The sequence below is a fragment of the Hyla sarda genome, chromosome 4 (assembly GCF_029499605.1).
Source record: "Hyla sarda isolate aHylSar1 chromosome 4, aHylSar1.hap1, whole genome shotgun sequence".
NCBI classification, from domain to species: Eukaryota; Metazoa; Chordata; class Amphibia; order Anura; family Hylidae; genus Hyla; species Hyla sarda.
This window is the reverse complement of record NC_079192.1, coordinates 369425336-369445636: the sequence shown is the minus strand read 5'-3', so window position 1 is coordinate 369445636 and position 20301 is coordinate 369425336. Positions and strand designations below refer to the sequence as shown.

General features: G+C 46.5%; 1 protein-coding gene across 1 annotated transcript in view; it reads left to right on the top strand.

Annotated features, from left to right (window-relative positions):
- The first annotated feature begins 3313 nt into the window (after positions 1 to 3313).
- LOC130367482 (securin-like) overlaps positions 3314 to 20301 on the top strand; it is a 31700-nt gene continuing 14712 nt past the window's right edge. Inside the window, exon 1 of the mRNA XM_056569906.1 lies at positions 3314 to 3389. The gene's annotated coding sequence lies outside the window, so the exon portion shown is untranslated. The remainder of the gene's footprint in view (positions 3390 to 20301) is intronic.

Below are 20301 nucleotides of genomic sequence, written 5' to 3'. Positions count from 1 at the left end.
CCTGAACTGTGACATCACTGTGTGTATTATCTCTGTACTGTGGCATCACTGTGTATTATCCCTGTACTGTGACATCACTGTGTATTATCCCTGTACTGTGACCTCACTGTGTGTATTATCCCTGTACTGTGACATCACTGTGTATTATCCCTGTACTGTGACATCACTCTGTATATTATGTGTGTATTATCTCTGTACTGTGATATCACTGTGTATTATCCCTGTACTGTGACATCACTGTGTATATTATCCCTCCCTGTACTGTGACATCACTGTGTGTATTATCTCTGTACTGTGACATCACTGTGTATTATCTCTGTACTGTGACATCACTGTGTGTATTATCTCTGTGCTGTGACATCACTGTATGTATTATCCCTGTACTGTGACATCACTGTGTATTATCCCTGTACTGTGACATCACTGTGTATTATCCCTGTACTGTGACATCACTGTGAATTATCCCTGTACTGTGACATCACTGTGTATATAATCCCTGTACTGTGACATCACTGTGTATATAATCCCTGTACTGTGCCATCACTCTGTGTATTATCCCTGTACTGTGACATCACTGTGTGTATTATCCCTGTACTGTGACATCACTGTGTATTATCCCTGTACTGTGACATCACTGTGTGTATTATCTCTGAACTATAACATCACTGTGTTATCTCTATAATGCAACATCACTGTTGATACTTACACTTAACTGTGACATCACTGTATATATTAAACCTGTATACCCTAATGCCACTGTACATATTTACATTGCACTGCGAGTGACAATACAGGGTAAATATGCACAGTGACATCACAGTTCAGAGTTAATATAAACAGTAATGTCTCTGTACAGGGACAATAAACAGTTTTGCCACTACAGGGTTAATAAAAGCAGTGTTGTCACAGTAGAGGGTAACTATACAGTGATGTCATTGTACCGGGAAAATATACACAGTGAAGTCAGCATTCAAGAAAAATAAACTGTGATGTCACTACAGGGTTGTTATACACAGTGACATCAAATTACAGGATGAAGCACAGTGATGTCACAGTTTATTATGAAGCACAGTGATGTCACAGTTTATTATGAAGCACAGTGATGTCAGTTTATTATGAAGCACAGTGATGTCACAGTTTATTATGAAGCACAGTGATGTCACAGTTTATTAAGAAGCACAGTGATGTCACAGTTTATTATGAAGGACAGTGATGTCACAGTTTATTATGAAGCACAGTGGTGTCACAGTTTATTATGAAGCACAGTGGTGTCACAGTTTATGATGAAGCACAGTGATGTCACAGTTTATTATGAAGGACAGTGGTGTCACAGTTTATTATGAAGGACAGTGGTGTCACAGTTTATTATGAAGCACAGTGATGTCAGTTTATGATGAAGCACAGTGGTGTCACAGTTTATGATGAAGCACAGTGATGTCACAGTTTATTATGAAGCACAGTGATGTCACAGTTTATTATGAAGCACAGTGATGTCAGTTTATTATGAAGCACAGTGATGTCACAGTTTATGATGAAGCACAGTGATGTCACAGTTTATTATGAAGGACAGTGATGTCACAGTTTATTATGAAGGACAGTGGTGTCACAGTTTATGATGAAGGACAGTGGTGTCACAGTTTATGATGAAGCACAGTGATGTCACAGTTTATGATGAAGCACAGTGATGTCACAGTTTATTATGAAGCACAGTGATGTCACAGAGACTACAGAATGTACAACTGTACGTATGATGACGATGGCGGGATGCTATTGAAACGTCACACATACATGGGGAAATAAAACACTTTGTTTTTGCACCTTATCTGGGAGTGCCGCTAGATCTTTAGTTTTGTAGATAGATAGATAGATAGATAGATGATATATAGATAGATAATAGATATGAGATAGATAGATAGATAGATAGATATGAGATAGATAGATAGATCGATCAGTGTATCCCAACCAGGGGGCCTCTAGCTATTCCAAAACGACAACTCCCAGCATGTTTTTGGCTTTATGAGCATACTGGGAGTTGTAGTTCTGCAACAGCTGGAGGCCCCCTGCTTGGGAAACACTGCTCTATCTATCAATCATCTATCTATCCATCTATCGCCTATCTATCTATCTATATCATATCTATCATCTATTTATCTATCTTTCTATCTATCTCATATCTATCTATATATCATCCATCTATCTTTCATCTATTTCTCATCTATCTGAGATAGATATGAGCTAGATAGATAAATAGAAAGATAGATAGATACATAAATAGATGGATATAGATAGATGGATAGATAGATATGAGATAGATAGATAGATAGATATGAGATAGATAGATAGATAGATAGAAATGAGATAGATAGATACATAGAAAGATATATAGATACATAAATAGATAGATATAGATATATGGATAGATAGATATGATATAGATAGATAGATATGAGATAGATAGATATGAGATAGATGATAGATAGATAGGAGATAGATAGATAGATATGAGATAGATAGATGGATGGATAGATAGATATGAGATAGATAGATAGATAGATAGATAGATAGGAGATAGATGGATAGATAGATAAAAAAAAAAACTCCAGAAGAGCAGCACAACAAAATTATGAAAACCAATGCAATGGTGCATGCTGGGTGTGGACCTTGGTGAGAGATTCACTTGTACTAGTAAAAAGCAAGAGACCAGCAGCACACAGAAAAATTAGTGCAAAAAAGGTGGAGATTTATTGCATTATCCCAGTGTACAAGCTCCTTGAGAACGGCGACGAGAGGTCGCTGAAACCTCACTTCTTTTGTACACTGGGATAATGCAATAAATCTCCACCTTTTTTGCATTAATTTTTCTGTGAGCTGCTGGTCTCTTGATTTTTTTTTATTTTTTTTTTGGATAGATAGATAATAGATAGATGATTGATATAGATCAGTGTTTCCCAACTAGGGGGGCCTCCAGCTGTTGCAAAACTACAACTCCCAGTATGCTCATAAAGCCAATGGAATGCTGGGAGTTGCAACAGCTGGAGGCCCCCTGGTTGGGAAACTGATCTATCTATCTATATCATATAAATTTATCTATATCATATCCATCTATCTATATAATATCCATCTATCTCCTATCTCTCTATCTATCTATCTATCTACCGTGTTTCTCCGAAAATAAGACCGGGTCTTTAGTCCCCAAAAAACCACTAGGGCTTATTTTCAGGGTAGGGCTTATTTATTTATGGGGGGCTGCAGGAGTGTGGAGGATGGGGGGCTGTAGCAGTGTGGAGGATCTTCTACACTTCTACAGTGCTCCCCACCCCTCTGCCATAATAAACTACAGTACCTTACACATTTCATCCACCGGGGGAGACGAGCATTTCCCCACCTTTGTATGTACCGTAGCGTCCGCAACTTGTTCTGTACTTGTACTGTACGGAATCTCCTTCTGTTGCCTGTTGCTTAGCAGCCGGTGGCAGGGACACGTCCGTGACGTCGGCCGTGCATACGCACGGACGTTTTAAAGCAACAGCGTCCCTGCTCCGGCTCAATTACGGTAACTTGCTGCGACCAGCTAAAGGAGGTGAGGGGAGGTAAGTGGGGGAGGGGCTGGTGTCTGGTCTGCGGGCATTACTGGTGGCCGCGGCCCGCCAGTTGATTACCCCTGGCCTAGGTCTTATTTTCGGGGTAGGGCTTATATTGCAGCCCACCCTGATAATGCTGCTAGGGCTTACTTTCGGGGTAATATCTATCTATCATCTATCTATATCATATCTATGTATCTATCATCTATCGATCTGTCTATCATCTATCTATCCATCTATTTATGTATCTTTCTATATATCATCTCTCTATCTATATATCATCTATTTATCTATCTTTCTATCTATCTCATATATATATATATATATATATATATGTGTGTATCTATCTATCTATCTCTCATATCTATTTATCTATCTATCTCTCATCTATCTGAGTGAGATAGATAGATATGAGATAGATAGATAGATATGAGATAGATATGAGGATAGAATTCCAGGAGAGCAGCACAACCAAAAAGCGAGACAAAGTAGAGATAAGGTGCAAGCTGTGTGGGAACCCGGGTCAGGGGATCCGCTAACATAAAAATCCAGAAGAAAGCAGTACACAAAGGTATTCGTGTCAAAAAAGGTGGAAGTTTATTCCATTAATCCAGTGAACAAAATGCGAGCAACGTTTCTGTGACCTCACGTCACCGTTATCAAGCTCAAGTGCAGAATCACATGTGGGTGTTTAAATACACATCAGTGTTACATCATTAACCAATCAAATACAAGGTAAACAAAGACATGTGCTTACGATACATACAGTGGTAATAAGGCATCATCTATAAATGCAATATACATTCAATGCTGGTGCAGTGATAAAAGTGCCATACATAGTGCACGTGCATGAGTGCGGCGATCTGCCTGAAAACAGTAGTGCATTCATGTAAAATAAATATAATTGGGCGCTTACCCGGCAGAGCTTACTGGGACTACACGTATGTGTACTAGAGCGTGGGTCTCCGGAACTGCGCGGCTGCAGCATACCCTATACAGAGGTTGTGAGAGGTGGAAGGAATGTGGTGAGGAAACCCGCCTATGGCAGGGGTCCATACACCACTATACCGAATAGGGCACTCTCCAAGTTAATTCTGGGAGAGTGACCCTGTGTACACCCGTGACCCACGAACCATCCTGTGAGATTAGGGGAGCCATGCCAGCTCATTTCTGCTTATGCCCACGCCTATGAACGCAAGACATCCGCCATTATTAATTTCTATACACAGTATGGGCAAGTTTGCCCTCCTCTAAGATGGCCCTTACTTACTCTTGATCAGTTGTGCGCAAGCGCACACAAAATACAGAGTCCAATACTTCATTGGCTGCTCTTCTCTGGTGAACTGTGCTTCCGATTGGCTGGCAGGCTGCAGCCGCGCAGTTCCGGAGACCCACGCTCTAGTACACATACGTGTAGTCCCAGTAAGCTCTGCCGGGTAAGCGCCCAATTATATTTATTTTACATGAATGCACTACTGTTTTCAGGCAGATCGCCGCACTCATGCACGTGCACTATGTATGGCACTTTTATCACTGCACCAGCATTGAATGTATATTGCATTTATAGATGATGCCTTATTACCACTGTATGTATCGTAAGCACATGTCTTTGTTTACCTTGTATTTGATTGGTTAATGATGTAACACTGATGTGTATTTAACCCCTTAAGGACCCAGCCATTTTACACCTCAGGACCCGGCCATTTTTTGCACATCTGACCACTGTCACTTTAAACATTAATAACTCTGGAATGCTTTTAGTTATCATTCTGATTCCGAGATTGTTTTTTCGTGACATATTCTACTTTAACATAGTGGTAACATTTTGTGGTATCTTGCATCCTTTCTTGGTGAAAAATCCCAAAATTTTATGAAAAATTTGAAAATTTAGCATTTTTCTATTTTTGAAGCTCTCTGCTTGTAAGGAAAATGGATATTCCAAATAATTTTTTTTTTATTCACATATGCAATATGTCTATTTTATGTTTGCATCATAAAATTGACGAGTTTTTACTTTTGGAAGACACCAGAGGACTTCAAAATTCAGCAGCAATTTTCCAATTTTTCACAAAATTTCCAAACTCACAATTTTTCATGGACCAGTTCAGGTTTGAAGTGGATTTGAAGGGTCTTCATATTAGAAATACCCCACAAATGACCCCATTATAAAAACTGCACCCCCCAAAGTATTCAAAATGACATTCAGTCCGCGTTTTAACCCTTTAGGTGTTTCACAGGAATAGCAGCAAAGGAAGGAGAAAATTCACAATCTCCATTTTTTACACTCGCAAGTTCTTGTAGACCCAATTTTTGAATTTTTACAAGGGGTAAAAGGAGAAAATGTATACTTATATTTGTAGCCCAATTTCTCTCGAGTAAGCACATACCTCATATGTCTATGTAAATTGTTCGGCGGGCGCAGTAGAGAGCTCAGAAGCGAAGGAGCGACAAGGGGATTTTGGAGAGTACGTTTTTTTGAAATGGTTTTTGGGGGGCATGTTGCATTTAGGAAGCCCCTATGGTGCCAGAACAGCAAAAATCCCCCACATGGCATACCATTTTGGAAACTAGACCCCTTGAGGTACGTAACAAGGAATAAAGTGAGCCTTAATACCCCACAGGAGTTTCACGACTTTTGCATATGTAAAAAAATAAAAATAAAATTTCACTAAAAGGTGTGTTTCCCCCCAAATTTCACATTTTTGCAAGGGTTAATAGCAGAAAATACCCCCCAAACATTGTAACCCCATCTCTTCTGAGTATGACGGTACCCCATAAGTTGACCTGAGGTGTACTATGGGTGAACTACAATGCTCAGAAGAGAAGGAGTCATATTTGGCTTTTTGAGAGCAAATTTTGCTCGGGGGCATGTCGCATTTAGGAAGCCCCTATGGTGCCAGGACAGCAAAAATCCCCCACATGGCATACCATTTTGGAAACTAGACCCCTTGAGGTACGTAACAAGGAATAAAGTGAGCCTTAATACCCCACAGGAGTTTCACTACTTTTGCATATGTAAAAAAATAAAAATAAAATTTCACTAAAAGGTGTGTTTCCCCCCAAATTTCACATTTTTGCAAGGGTTAATAGCAGAAAATACCCCCCAAAATTTGTAACCCCATCTCTTCTGAGTATGGAGGTACCCCATAAGTTGACCTGAAGTGCACTACGGGCGAACTACAATGCTCAGAAGAGAAGGAGTCATATTTGGCTTTTTGAGAGCAAATTTTGCTCGGGGGGCATGTCGCATTTAGGAAGCCCCTATGGTGCAGGACAGCAAAATAACCCCCACATGGCATACCATTTTGGAAACTAGACCCCTTGAGGAACGTAAGAAGGCGTAAAGTGAGCATTTACCCCCCACTGGTGTCTGTCATATCTTTGGAACAGTGGGCTGTACAACATTTTTAATTTGCACAGCCCACTCTTCCAAAGATCTGTCAGACACCTGTGGGGGGTAAATTCTCACTGCACCCCTCATTACATTCCGTGAGGGGTGTCGTTTCTGAAATGGGGCCACATGTGGGGTTTTGTTTTTTTTGCGTTTGTCAAAACCGCTGTAACAATCAGCCACCCCTGTGCAAATCACCTCAAATGTACATGGCGCACTCTCCCTTCTGGGCCTTGTTGTGCGCCCCCAGAGCACTTTGCGCCCACATATGAGGTATCTCCGTACTCAGGAGAAATTGCGTTACAAATTTTGGGGGGCTTTTTTCCCCTTTACCTCTTGTCAAAATGAAAAGTATAGGGCAACACCAGCATGTTAGTGTTTTTTTACACTAACATGCTGGTGTAGACCCCAACTTCCCCTTTTCATAAGGGGTGAAAGGAGAAAAAGACCCCCAAGATTTGTTAGTCTATTTCTCCCGAGTACGGCGATACCCCATATGTGGCCCTAAACTGTTGCCTTGAAATACGACAGGGCTCCAAAGTGAGAGCGCCATGTGCATTTGAGGCCTGAATTAGGGATTTGCATAGGGGTGGACATAGGGGTATTCTACGCCAGTGATTCCCAAACAGGGTGCCTCCAGCTGTTGCAAAACTCCCAGCATGCCTGGACAGTCAACGGCTGTCCGGCAATACTGGGAGTTGTTGTTTTGCAACAGCTGGAGGCTCCATTTTGGAAAGAGTGGTGTACCAGGCGTTTTTCATTTTTATTGGGGAGGGAGGGGGGCTGTGTAGGGGTATGTGTATATGTAGTGTTTTTTACTTTTTATTTTATTTTGTGTTAGTGTAGTGTAGTGTTTTTAGGGTACAGTCACATGGGCGGGGGATTACAGCGAGTTTGAGCTGCCGCACAAAATTTGCTGCATTGCAAACTTGCAGCCCGATACTCACTGTAAGCCCCCTGCCCATGTGAATGTACCCTGTACATTCACAGGGGGGGGGGGGGGGGGACCTCCAGCTGTTGCAAAACTACTACTCCCAGCATGCCTGAGAATGTTAGGGAGTTGTGGTTTTGCAACAGCTGGAGGCACACGGGTTGGGAAACACTGAGTTAGGAAACAATGTTTCCCAAACAGTGTGCCTCCAGCTGTTGCAAAACCACAACTCCCAAACATTCTCAGGCATGCTGGGAGTAGTAGTTCGGCAACATCTTTAGAGCCAGATGTTGCCGAACTACAACTCCCAGCATGCTTGGAGTTGTAGTTTTGCAACATCTGGAGGACTACAGTTTGCAGACCACTAATACAGTGGTTCCCAATCTGTGCCCTTCCAGATGTTGCAAAAGTACAACTCCCAGTATGCCAAAACTGTCCAGGCATGCTGGGAGTTGTAGTTCTGCAACATCTGAAGGGCCAGATGTTACAGCACTACAACTCCCAGCATGCCTGGACAGTAAGGGCATGCTGAGGATGTGTAGTTTTGCAACATCTGGAAGGGCACAGTGGTCCAAAAACTGTGGACCTCCAGATGTTGCTAAACTGCAACTCCCAGCATGCCCAGACGCCAAGGGCTGTCTGGGCATGCTGGGAGTTGTAGTTTACAGGGTCCTATTACAGCAATGCATGTCGCTTTACGGCGACGTGCATTGCTGTAAAGGGCCCGACCGCGGCTGAAGATCTACTCACCTGTCGCCGCCGCCATCTTCCTCGCCGGGATCCGGGTCTTCAGGGACGAGGTAAGTACCGGGGCCGGTCCCCAGCACTCCCCCGTCCCCCGCAGCGTCCTCCGGTCTTCCTCCCGTCCTCTCCGGACTTTCAGGGGCCGGGCAGGACGGGAGGAAGTAACCGCCCCCCCTCCTGCGATTGGTCGGTTAACTAACCGACAGATCGCAGGGTATAGGAGGAGGTGGCCGGCTTGCCACCTCGCTCCTATACGTTAGCATGGTCCTGGCTGTCTGTGACAGCCGGGATCATGCGAAATTACCGGGCGGTCGGGTCCCAGAGACCCGATCAGCCCGGTATCGCCGCAGATCGCAAGGGCGATTTCCCTTGCGATTTGCGGCGATCGCCTACATGGGGGGCCTACATGGCCCCCCTCGGCGTTTGCCCTGGATGCCTGCTGAAGGATTTCAGCAGGCATCCAGTTCCGATCTCTGCCCGGCGCGCGGCAGAGACCGGAAAACGCCAGGACGTACGGGGACGTCCTGGGTCCTTAAGAGGTTAAACACCCACATGTGATTCTGCACTTGAGCTTGATAACGGTGACGTGAGGTCACAGAAACGTTGCTCGCATTTTGTTCACTGGATTAATGGAATAAACTTCCACCTTTTTTGACACGAATACCTTTGTCTACTGCTGTCTTCTGGATTTTTAGATATGAGGATAGATAGATAGATATGAGATAGATAGATAGATAGATAGATAGATAGATAGATAGATAGATAAGATAGATATGAGATAGATATGAGGATAGATAGATATGAGAAAGACAGATAGATAGATGCATAAATAGATGGATATAGATAGATGGATGGATAGATATGAGATAGATAGATAGATAGATCAGTGTTTCCCAACCTGGGGGCCTCCAGCTGTTGCAAAACTACAACTCCCAGTATGCTCATAAAGCCAAAGGAATGCTGGGAGTTGTAGTTTTGCAACAGCTGGAGGCCCCCTGGTTGGGAAACACTGAACTAGCTCCCACTGTCTCCTACAACTTTCCCCCTCTCCCCCAAGCAAGTTACTTACTTTAAAAGGGCAGCATCAGCAGTGGGCACTGGGCAGGTAAGTCTTTCATATTGGTGGTGTCCGGGCCTGTATACACACAGCGGGCCTGCTCCACAAGGTCCAGCAGCAGCATACAGGGGAGTGAGAGAGGGGGAGGAGCTTCCTGTTGCTCTTCCCAGTCTGCATAGCGCGGCCCCTGCGTGGTGACAGGGCTGCAGGCTGAAGATTTATTAAAAAAAGGATGCCGGAATAGATGGCTCCGGGGGGCGTCGGGTGCAGCGGGGGCTCGGGCCCCTTACTGGTGGCCATGAGAGCTGCTCGTGACCTACTGCTTCTAGGGGGGGCACAAGGGGGGGGGGGCAATCATGATGTAGGGGGGCGGGCCGTGGCCCCCTCTGGGCCCCCTAACCCCGCCCCCCCTAACCGCGCCCGCCCCCAGAGACGCCACTGGCTGCAGGGGTGGTTGAACGCAGCGTCCATCCGGGTGCTGTGAAACTTGCTGTGGTCGGGGAATATGCGGTGGTATGTGGCCTAATGCTCGCCTCTGGGGCCGGACCTGGAGAGGGCAGCGGGCCCCCTCTCACGCTGGGCCCCTGTGCAGCTGAACCGGCTGCACAGGCGATATGTCCGCCCCTGCTGGGCAGTGTACGGCCCGACAGTCAGCGCGGGCCGGTCAGAGTCAATCAAAGGGCCATATGTGGCCCACAGGCCGTACAATGCCCAGGTCTGCTTTAGAGCATACAGCAGCTGATAATCACTGGAATGATTAAGATTTTTAATATGTCATTTACAAATCTGTTTAACTTTCTGACACCATTTGATAAAAAAAAATAAAAAATTCCACTGGAGTACCCTTTTAAGTTTTGATTCAGATGCTCCAGTGACGATTGTGTGTTTTCTTGGACACTCATACATCCACCAGGCGGCTCGCCACCAGGGTGAGTGGTTTCTTGGAGGAGTATTGGTGGCCTGAGAAGATCGTGGGTGCTTCTCAAAGAGGTGGATATTGCAAGGACAGTCCGTTCTCCGGTAGTATTGGTTATTCATGGTGGGAGGAATGATCTGTGCTTCCTCAGTCCCGGCATAGACTACCCTCATACGAGAAGACCTGGAAAGACTCCTGGGCTTCTTTTTGGATTGTGGTTCAAAATGTCCCTAGAGTAAAATGACAAGGGGCCAGGGAGGCTGAGGCCATTGAGCGGTTTCGCCTCACTGTGAATTCAAGGATTTCACTGTTTGTGGTCGTATGTCACAGGCAACTGGAAGGTGACAGGCATCTTATGATTTCTGATGGTGTCCATCTCAATGACATTGGCATGGACTTCTTCTTCCTCTCAAGCCTGCAGCACTGTGTGAAGCGGGGGTTCTCTGCCTTTATTGGGGGCAGTGGTTTGTTGCCATTGCACTGTAGTTATCAACGTGTCTCAAAGCATTTGATAACTGCCCGAAAGAAGTGTGGAAACCAATCATGTAACAACCTCCCCTCCCTTTTTTGGCTGTGTGCCGTAAGTGTGGTCTGCCTTGGTGTGGATTTATGCCATGGCAGACCACCTTGCGCCATAAAAAGCCTGCGCCAAACAGAAAAAAAAGCTTCCTAAATGATAAATTATAAAAACATAATGGGGGAATTTAACAAATAGCTATGAACGACCACCTAGGCCAGTAAAATAGAATGTTGTTGCATGGTTTATTTATGGAGCCGTCACGCCCCCTCCCATACACTTGCATTGAGGGGGTGGGGCTGACGTCACGAACTCCCCAGCGCTGGCTCCAGCATTCAGAACAATTTGTTCCAAATGCTAAGCAGTGGAGTACCCCTTTAATGAAACATAGGCTTTGCAAGGTGCTATGGGGGAGATTTATAAAATCTTGTGTAGAGGAAAAGTGGTGCAGTTGCCAATAGCAACCAGTGAGTCTCATTTTAGAGAGGAGTTTCTAAAAAGCAATCTAGTTGCTATGGGCAACTGCACCACTCAAAAATGTCTATGGGCAGAATGGACCCTCTAAGAGTAGAGCATAAGAGGTTTGAGATTCTGCAGAGGGGGAGACATGGCTACATGAGAAAATTAATAATTTGATGGTCTGGGACAAAAGGAATGAGGGATGTCTGACCCAAGAAGACAGTCACTGGACTTTATATACCCCAATATTATAGTAATGATAATTTGTCTGCATACAGTGGTTTTACTTGCTAACAGTATGGTAGCATTCAGGATGTGGTGGTATTTGTCTATTGTTTGGAATCAGCTGTGGTATACTGGGTAATTCTACAGGTGACAGGTCCTCGAAGCAGTAATAGTGCGACAATATTTTGTCATCCTGTGGTGGTAATGGGGTTGTCCTTTAATGTTGGTTTCGGTACAGGTTCGTTTTGATTAAGGGGTATTCCCAGTTATATCACAGATTAGATCATGGGAGTCCATGTTTGGACACAGAACTGTTCTAAACCTTTGTTTTGAATGCTGTGGCAAGTCATGTAGGCACACCTCCGTCCGTACATGGGAGTAGTGGTGTACATGTAGTCAATATAAAACTAAATCCCTTTAAGGGTACATTCCCACACGGCGTATTTGCTGCTGCGTATTTTATTTTCTCTGTTGAAGTCAATGGGTAGGAAAATACGCAGCACCAAATACGCAGCAAATACGCAGCAAAATACGCTGTGTGGGAACGTACCCTAAGGGTGCGTTCCCACATTGCGTATATGCAGCATATTTCACGCTGCGCAAAATACGCTGCATATTCCTTGCTCACTATACACAGGGCTTTCTGGCAGCAGCCCTATGTGTGCAGTGAGTTTTGGAGGGGGAGCCGTGTGTCCGTGGCACATGGCCCCGCCTCTAAAATTCACTACATGCATAGGGCTGCTGCCGGAAAGCCCTGTGTATAGTGAGCAAGGAATACGCAGCGTATTTCCTGCTGCTGTAAAAATTTTTTTTTTTCAACTGCCAAATGAGAGAAAACACCAATACAAAACCCATATGGCATTTTTTTATGGTGTTTTCTCACTCCCATAGACTTTGCTGGAAAAACATCATAGTCTCAACATGCTATTTAAAAAAAAAACTGCCACTGAGCCCAAAAAGGCAGAAAAATGCCAAACAGAGTGAAAACCTGCCAAAAAAAAATTACTAAGTGGATATAGCATTTTGCTCTTCCCTATTGAATTGAAGCTAACATCTGGCTGCAGCATTTTTGCCCAGAAAAAACACAAATGCTACCAAACTTGCATTGAGGGGCAGAGCGTGACGTCACACGGGGGTGGAGGCGTGACGTCACACGGGGGTGGAGGCGTGACGTCACACGGGGGTGGAGGCGTGACGTCACACGGGGGTGGAGGCGTGACGTCACACGCCGACGGCCCTGTGGTTGCCGGTAATCAGACCTGGAGCGAACGTGCTCCTGTCACTGATTTAAACTGGGGTGCTGCGTGCAAGATCACGGGGGTCCCCAGCGGCGGGCGCGATCAGGCATCTTATCCCCTATCCTTTGGATAGGGGATAAGATGTCTAAGCACCGGAGTTCCCCTTTAAGGCTATGTTTACATTCCATGATCAGCGGAGCACCGCCAGAACATACTGGTGCTAGGACCGCACGGAAATAGACTGACTCTGGCAATGTATTTCCATGCAAACGCCGCAGAAACTTTGAACATGTTTAATGTTATGTGGACGCCGGAATCAGGATTTCCGCACCAGAAACTTCTGCTGGAATTCTGCTGTCTGCACAGTGCAACCAAGGAACTCTGGTGCTGTGGAATTCTGCACGGAAATTCTGCCATGTGAACATACCCCTAAATAACACACAAGTCCTGAGCAGACCATTGAAATGAATTGCATCCATCCCATTTTTGGAGAAATGCCAACGTGTGGACCCTGCCTAAGAATGTTACACTGGCAGATTTCTTGCAGATCTCCATGTATGTTTTGAAGCAATCTCATTCAGACTAGGTTCATATTGCGTTTTGCTTCTCCCTCACGTTGGCATCCCACCATGAAATGGATGCCGAGATATATTGTAGTGGAGCGCAGGGTATGCGATTCACGTCAATGGCCCAAACTGATTCACCTACTGACTCCTGTATTCGCTATTTTATCGGGGGCTGGACAATGCAGAAAACCCCGCTTTAGAGTCAGGGAATTTCTCATATACTTTGGAAGCTTTTTTCCTTTCATATTTGTCGCATGTCTTAGGCGCAGGCATTTTTCACGCTAATGTTTTGCAACATTTAGTTTAGAGCAATCCTGACAGAGCTCTGGTTTAGAACACTTTCCGTTTTGCCTTTAGCAGTGGTTAGGAATTTACTAAGTGCGGCTTTTAAACTTGGGCGCATTTTGTTGGCGCTAAGAGATCTGACAGGGCTCAAAGCCACATCAAGGCAGACCACACTTGAAAAACCGACATCCCACAGCCAAAAAAGTCTTCACTCAGGTTAAAATCATTGACCAAGAAGGAATATTTAGCACCCTAGTTATTAAATGCTGTGCGCCACTTTGATAAGTCTGGCCCAACGGCGCCAAATCACAACCCGAAGAACGGACAGGAAAAAACGTGGGCTATTGAAATGAATAGCATTAGCTGCTCTCCACAGCAGTATGCATCAGCGGATACCTGTCATGGAAAGGAAAAATACTCATTTTACAGGATTTCTTTTTCTGTAACAACCCTGCTGTGTGTGAATGTTCCCTAATGAGACAGCACAAGTGTGGAAGTGGTTAATTAGATTGATTGATCAGCTGATATTCTGAATAAAAAGGTCAAAGGGCTTCATTTTTCCAGATAATGACTGGTTGGAGTGGTGCCTGCAGTGTGGCTGTGAGTATTGTTGGGGGAAGGGGGGATGAAGGTTATGAGAGGAAAAGCACTTTAAGGGTGAGTTCACACCCCGATTTTCTATACAGTTTTTGGATGCGGTTTTAAAAAAAAAAAAAAAGTATGCAACTGTATAGAAAACCGTGCCCATAGACTTTCCATTCAAAACTGTATGCACCATATTGTATATGGTTGTCTCCGTTTTTCACACCACACGGTTTTTTCCCTTTTTTTTTTTTTTTTGTGGACAGAAAACCGTGGTAGGCCCGTCAGCAATTTCCCGTCAGAACTCGGTCAAGAAGGTGACCGTTTTGACCCGTAACGAGTCACTTTCTTGTTACGACATCATGACCTGGCTCGGTCGGTATGGGGATGTGACGGACATGCCCAAGAAAAACATTGATGAGCACGAGGATCTGGTCCGGGGCCTGGACGTTTTCCGTCAAACTCAGGCGTTCAGGGAGTACGGTTGCCCACATTCCGTTAGCCGCCTTCCTTGGACGTGACAGGATCCAGGTCTTCTACCAGGGGCAGCCTAAGGTCTGTCACAGGTGCGGTAGCCCCACCCATTTTAGCGCAGCCTGTACTGTACAGGTCTGTGCTTTGTGTGGTGGGGTGGGTCATCTGGCCGCATCCTGTAGGCAGATCCGCTGCCATCTGTGTGGTGTCCTCGGGCACCCTTTCAGCCGTTGTCCTAGCGCCTTCGCCCGTGCGGCGGCCGCTCCGGCTGGGGAGAGCTGTGAAGTTGCCTCGGCTGGAGAGGGTACGAGCAGGGATGGGGGCGCACCAGGGCTAGTGAGGAAGAAGGGCCCCGCCAAACTAAGGCGGGAGGAAAATCTGAGGAGGAGTAGGGAGCAGGAGAGTGCCCAAGTGACGGGGGTAGCTCCGGCCCCTGCTCCTGAAGCTGGCCCTGAAATGACTGAAGCCCTGGAGGAGGACGTGCTGGATGAGGAGGTCAGGAGACTGGGCGAAGAGGAAGGCAATATGGCCAACTCTTCCGATTCCTCCCACTATGAAAGTGTGGATGAGGAGAGTGTAGAGAAGGCCAAAAAGAAAGACAAGGGCAAAAGGAAAGGGAGAAAGAAGAGGTCCAAGCCCTCTCTCCCTCGTACTGCGGGCCGGGTCCAAAGCGGAAGCCTGACTGCCCCCCCTCTGGTTGACCTGTCAAACCGGTACCTCGTCCTTGATAACATCTCCTCCCCCTCCTTGGAGGGGGAAGGTGAGGGCGAGGTGCCTAGGGAGAGAGAGCCTCTGGGGGGAACTGGGCCCTGTCCTGTTGAGGCACCTTCCTCAGAGGGCAGGGCTAGACCGGGGTCGGACGGAGACGGGGACCATATGGACCAGAGTGAGTCCAAAAAAAGGGGTAAAAGCGGTCCTGCCCTTTCTTCTTCTTCTGGGGATGAGGGCACGAAGAAGAAGGGGAAGAAGAAATAAAGGTGAGGCCGTCTAACTTAATCACCCATGATGGCGGCACTCACCCCATTGACGCTGGCATCCATTAACTGTGCCAGCATAAAGTCTGATACGGCTAGATTCGCAGCCTTTGATTTTCTCGGCCGTGTTGAAGCCGACATTTTGTATCTGCAAGAGACCAGGTTGTCAGATCTAGCCTCCCTGGTAAAAGCCAGAAGAGAGTGGAGGCGCGGGCCCTCCCACTGGTCTCTTGCGGCTGAGCCGTATAGTGGGGTGGCGGTCCTTTTTACCGCTCCGGTTGAATGCCGACGGGTTATTGAGTTAGAAATGGGGAGGTGTCTGATCTTAGATGTCCTCATGAAGGGGCAAGAGCTCCGGCTCATTAACATCTACGCCCCACAAACCAAGTGGGGCCGCAAAGATCTCTTTGAGGATTAAGCCCTTCCTTTTTACTAGCCGGCAAATGATTTTTGGAGGGGACTTCAATAATGTCACGAGGTCCCAAGATAGGAGAGGTTCCAATGGTCCGCTGGCTTACGATAGCGTGGCCCTCAATAATATAGTTTGGGAAGCTCGCCTAGAGGACGCCCACATCCGGAGCCCCTCAGGCCACGTGGGTTTCACCTATCATCAAGGTAGCTGCAGGTCTAGGATAGACAGGTTTTATTTAAAGGAGGAAGCCGTCTCTTCCGCAGTGTCCGTGGTTGAGGTGGAATTCTCCGATCACTGTATGATTTTGTTTTCCTTGAATGTTTCAGAGACCCCCCAGATGGGTAAAGGTTATTGGAAGCTGAATTCGTCCCTCCTGGAGGAAGCGGAGATAAGACAGTCCTTTGAGGATTTTCTTCAGAGTCAGGTACCTTTACTGGACTTTTGTAGTAGTAAGTCAGAGTGGTGGGAGATATTCAAGAAGCGGGTTGCGGGGTTCTTCCGCCAGCTCTCGAGCCTCAGGTCCCTGAATAGGTACCGCCTGTATCAGGGTCTGAGGAGGAAACTCGAGCTCCTTGTCTCGACTGGAGGTAGCCGGGAGGATATCTCCAGAGTGAAGTCCTTGCTGATGAGGTGTCAGTACGATAGACACGCATCTTTGGTTTTTGAGAGGGATTACGGGAGGTACAGCTCGCCCGACCCTTACAGGAACTGTAAGATGTCAGTGAGTAGTAAAGTGGTCTCAGGACTGATTGATAGTATGGGATCTCTGAATCTGTCCAGATCAGGGATCCTGGAGGTCGTCAGATCATTCTACTCGCACTTCTTGGGAAGGAAGGATCTAGATCGAGACGGGATGTCGGCTTTCCTGGCTGAAACTATTCCTGAGCCAGGGGGTAGACCCCTCTCTTGATGTTTTGGCAGAAGAAATCAGGGAAGAGGAAGTGAGACTGGCGATCGAGGGGCTCGCCCCCAAGAAGTCGCCAGGTCCGGATGGCTTAACATCCGAGTGGTACAGGACCTTTAAGGAGTCTTTAGCTCCCCTCTTGACTGAGGTATTCAATGAGTGTCTCTCCTCGGGCACTCTACCAAAGTCAATGAGGAGGTCAGCCCTGATTCTTCTGTCAAAGGGTAAAGATCCTAGCCGGATTGAAAATTGGAGGCCCATAGCTCTTCTCAATACGGACAGGAAGCTTCTGGCCAAGATACTGTTTAATCGGTTGGTGAAGTTTGCACCCCGGCTCCTTTCGGGGGCCCAGCACTGCTCTGTTCCAGGCCGAAGCACCTTAAGTGCTGTCCTCAGTGTCAGGGAGGCAGTGGAGCGGAGTAGTGCGGGTCTCTGGAAGGGGTACATGCTGTCCTTGGATCAGGCCAAAGCATTTGATCGGGTGAACCACGAGTACCTCTGGTCCGTCCTCCTGAGATATGGCTTACCGAGCAAATTTGTGAATTGGCTTGTCACCTTATATGCAGGGGCAGAGAGTTTCCCGCTGGTGAACGGTTGGTCTGGCCGCTCTTTTGAGGTGGGGTCCGGAGTCCGTCAGGGTTGTCCTTTGAGCCCGCGGTTATACGTGTTCGCAATCGATCCCTTCGTCCGGAGGGTAGATTGTGGGCCGTTGGCGGGAGTCGGGATGACTCTGGCGGAGCCGGATGTCGCCCAGAGAGTGGTGGCGTACGCTGATGATGTCACTATTTTCGTCTCCTCACGGGAGGAGGTCGATGTGGTGATGTCAGAGGTGGACCGCTACTCGGAGGCATCCGGGTCCAAGATCAACCGAGATAAGTGTGAAAGTCTCTGGCTGGGAGGGGGAGATCCCACGTTTGATCTCCCGGACACCCTTCCAGGGCTCCAAGAGTCAGCAAAAATTCTGGGCATCACATTCGGCCAGGATGACTATCCCACCAAAAACTGGGACGGTAAGCTCCAGGATGCCACTCAGAGGGTGAACCAGTGGAAGGGTTGGTCTATGACCCTCAGGGAAAGGGTACACCTGATCAAATCGTACCTGCTCCCCTTGTTTATCTATCTGGGCAGTGTATGTATCTTACCAGAGGCTTACTACACTAGGGTCTACAGCCTGTTTTTCCAACTGTTATGGGGGAACAGGTTGAACCTAGTCAAGAGGGAGGTTACGTACCGCACGAGGAGACTAGGGGGGTTTATCTATGGTAAACCCTGTGGTGTTCTTAACGAACACCTTCTTGAAAGCCAACATTGCAAACCTCTGGAAAGAGAGGGCTCCTCCGTGGGTACTCTCCTGCAAGGAGTGGTTTCGGCCTTTCTTCCAGGAATGGGAGACAGGAGGGCAAGCGAAGGACCTCCGTACGCCCCATGGATATCTTCCAGCTTACGCTACCCCGACTCTGAAGGCGATACGTCGGTGGGGTCTGGGAGTGTGGGAGATCAGGACCCAGTCAAGGCAGTTCCTTGACAAACGGGTTCTGTTGACCCACTTCCAGAAGCCTCTGGCGCTCAGGGACTGCCCAGGTCGGGATCTGAGGGTGGGGTTGTATCTTTTAAACATGAAAAGGATCCCCCAGAAATTTTGGGACTTGGCCTGGCGCTGCTTTCAGGGGAAGCTATGTGTAAAGGACAACCTGAAGTACAGGAACTCTGATGACCGGGGATGTCCCCGAGAAGAGTGCGGGGACATGCTGGAAAGCATGGACCACTTCCTGCTTCATTGTCCCTTTAACATAGGGGTCTACAACAGGGTGGGCGCTTCCATCGGCTAGAGTCAACTTGCCGGCCGTGCCTATCCGGAGTGGGCTTATGGGGCATTCAGGAACCTAGGTGGCAGAGATCGGGGCACTTTATTCTTAGTCAGTTTAGTGGTTAGGTACTACACGTGGAACGCACGGTGCTTAGTGTCGACCCAACAGAAAATCCTCTCCGAGGTGGAGGTCTGTAGGAACATCACCGGTGACCTTGGGAAGATCAGGTCTTTGGAGTATGGCAGTCTTGGTACCAGTAGGGCATCTCTCCTGTGGAGAGGTTTCTCATTTCATGTGCCCTAGGTACTAAACCTTTTGGGTAGAGTACCTTTTATTTTGGTTAGGGGCAGTGTTATAGGGGTAGAGATAGGGTGAGGGCAGGGTCAGATTTATTGTAGGGATATAATTAGGGAGAATTGTAGAGGGAGTTAGGGAAAGAGTATAAAATGATTTATGTATCAGGTCTGCCATCCTTCTCCCTGGTGGTGGGCTGATTCATGTGCACATTAGCTTTTTGTTTTGTTTTCAGTAGACATGGTATGAAGGGCTTACAGGCAACCAAACTTGGGCCTAAAAGGGGTTGTGATTAAGAGTGTATAAGTTTGTATATAAGTTGGTTGGGAGGAGTGTTAGGTGGGGAGGGTGTATTTGTGGGTGGTGGTTTTGTGGTGTTTTGGGGTCCTGACATGGGTCAGTTAAGGACTGGACTTCGAGAACTGTATGGACGGTATGGACTCTGACCCATGTACAGGAGGGGTGGTGTGGGTGAGGGGACAGTTTTAGTGTAGGTGTTTTCCGTTATTTTCTGTAGTATACTTTTGTGTGTTTTCAGTGATTTTTGTATATCTTGTGTTTTGTATATATTGGGTTTTGTATTTATATTGTTTTATATTCTATAGTGTATAGTGTCAGTCGGGTCAGTAGTTAAGTGGTGTCATATGTGTTTATGTGTATATATATATATATGTGTGCGTTTGTGTATATACGTGTGTGTGTGTGTGTGTGTGTATGTGTGTGTGTGTGTGTATATATATATATATATATATATAAATATATATATATAATATATTTATATATTTCCAAAAAACCAACAGAGCAGCACATCCAAAAGGCAAATAAGTAAAGCGGTGCCAGCGGCGAAATAGCCCGGTCAAGGCGGTCACACATCCAAGGTAGTAATCCGCAGCACTCCAGGAGTAGGTGCAAAAATAAAGTGCTTTATTCCATACTAATACAG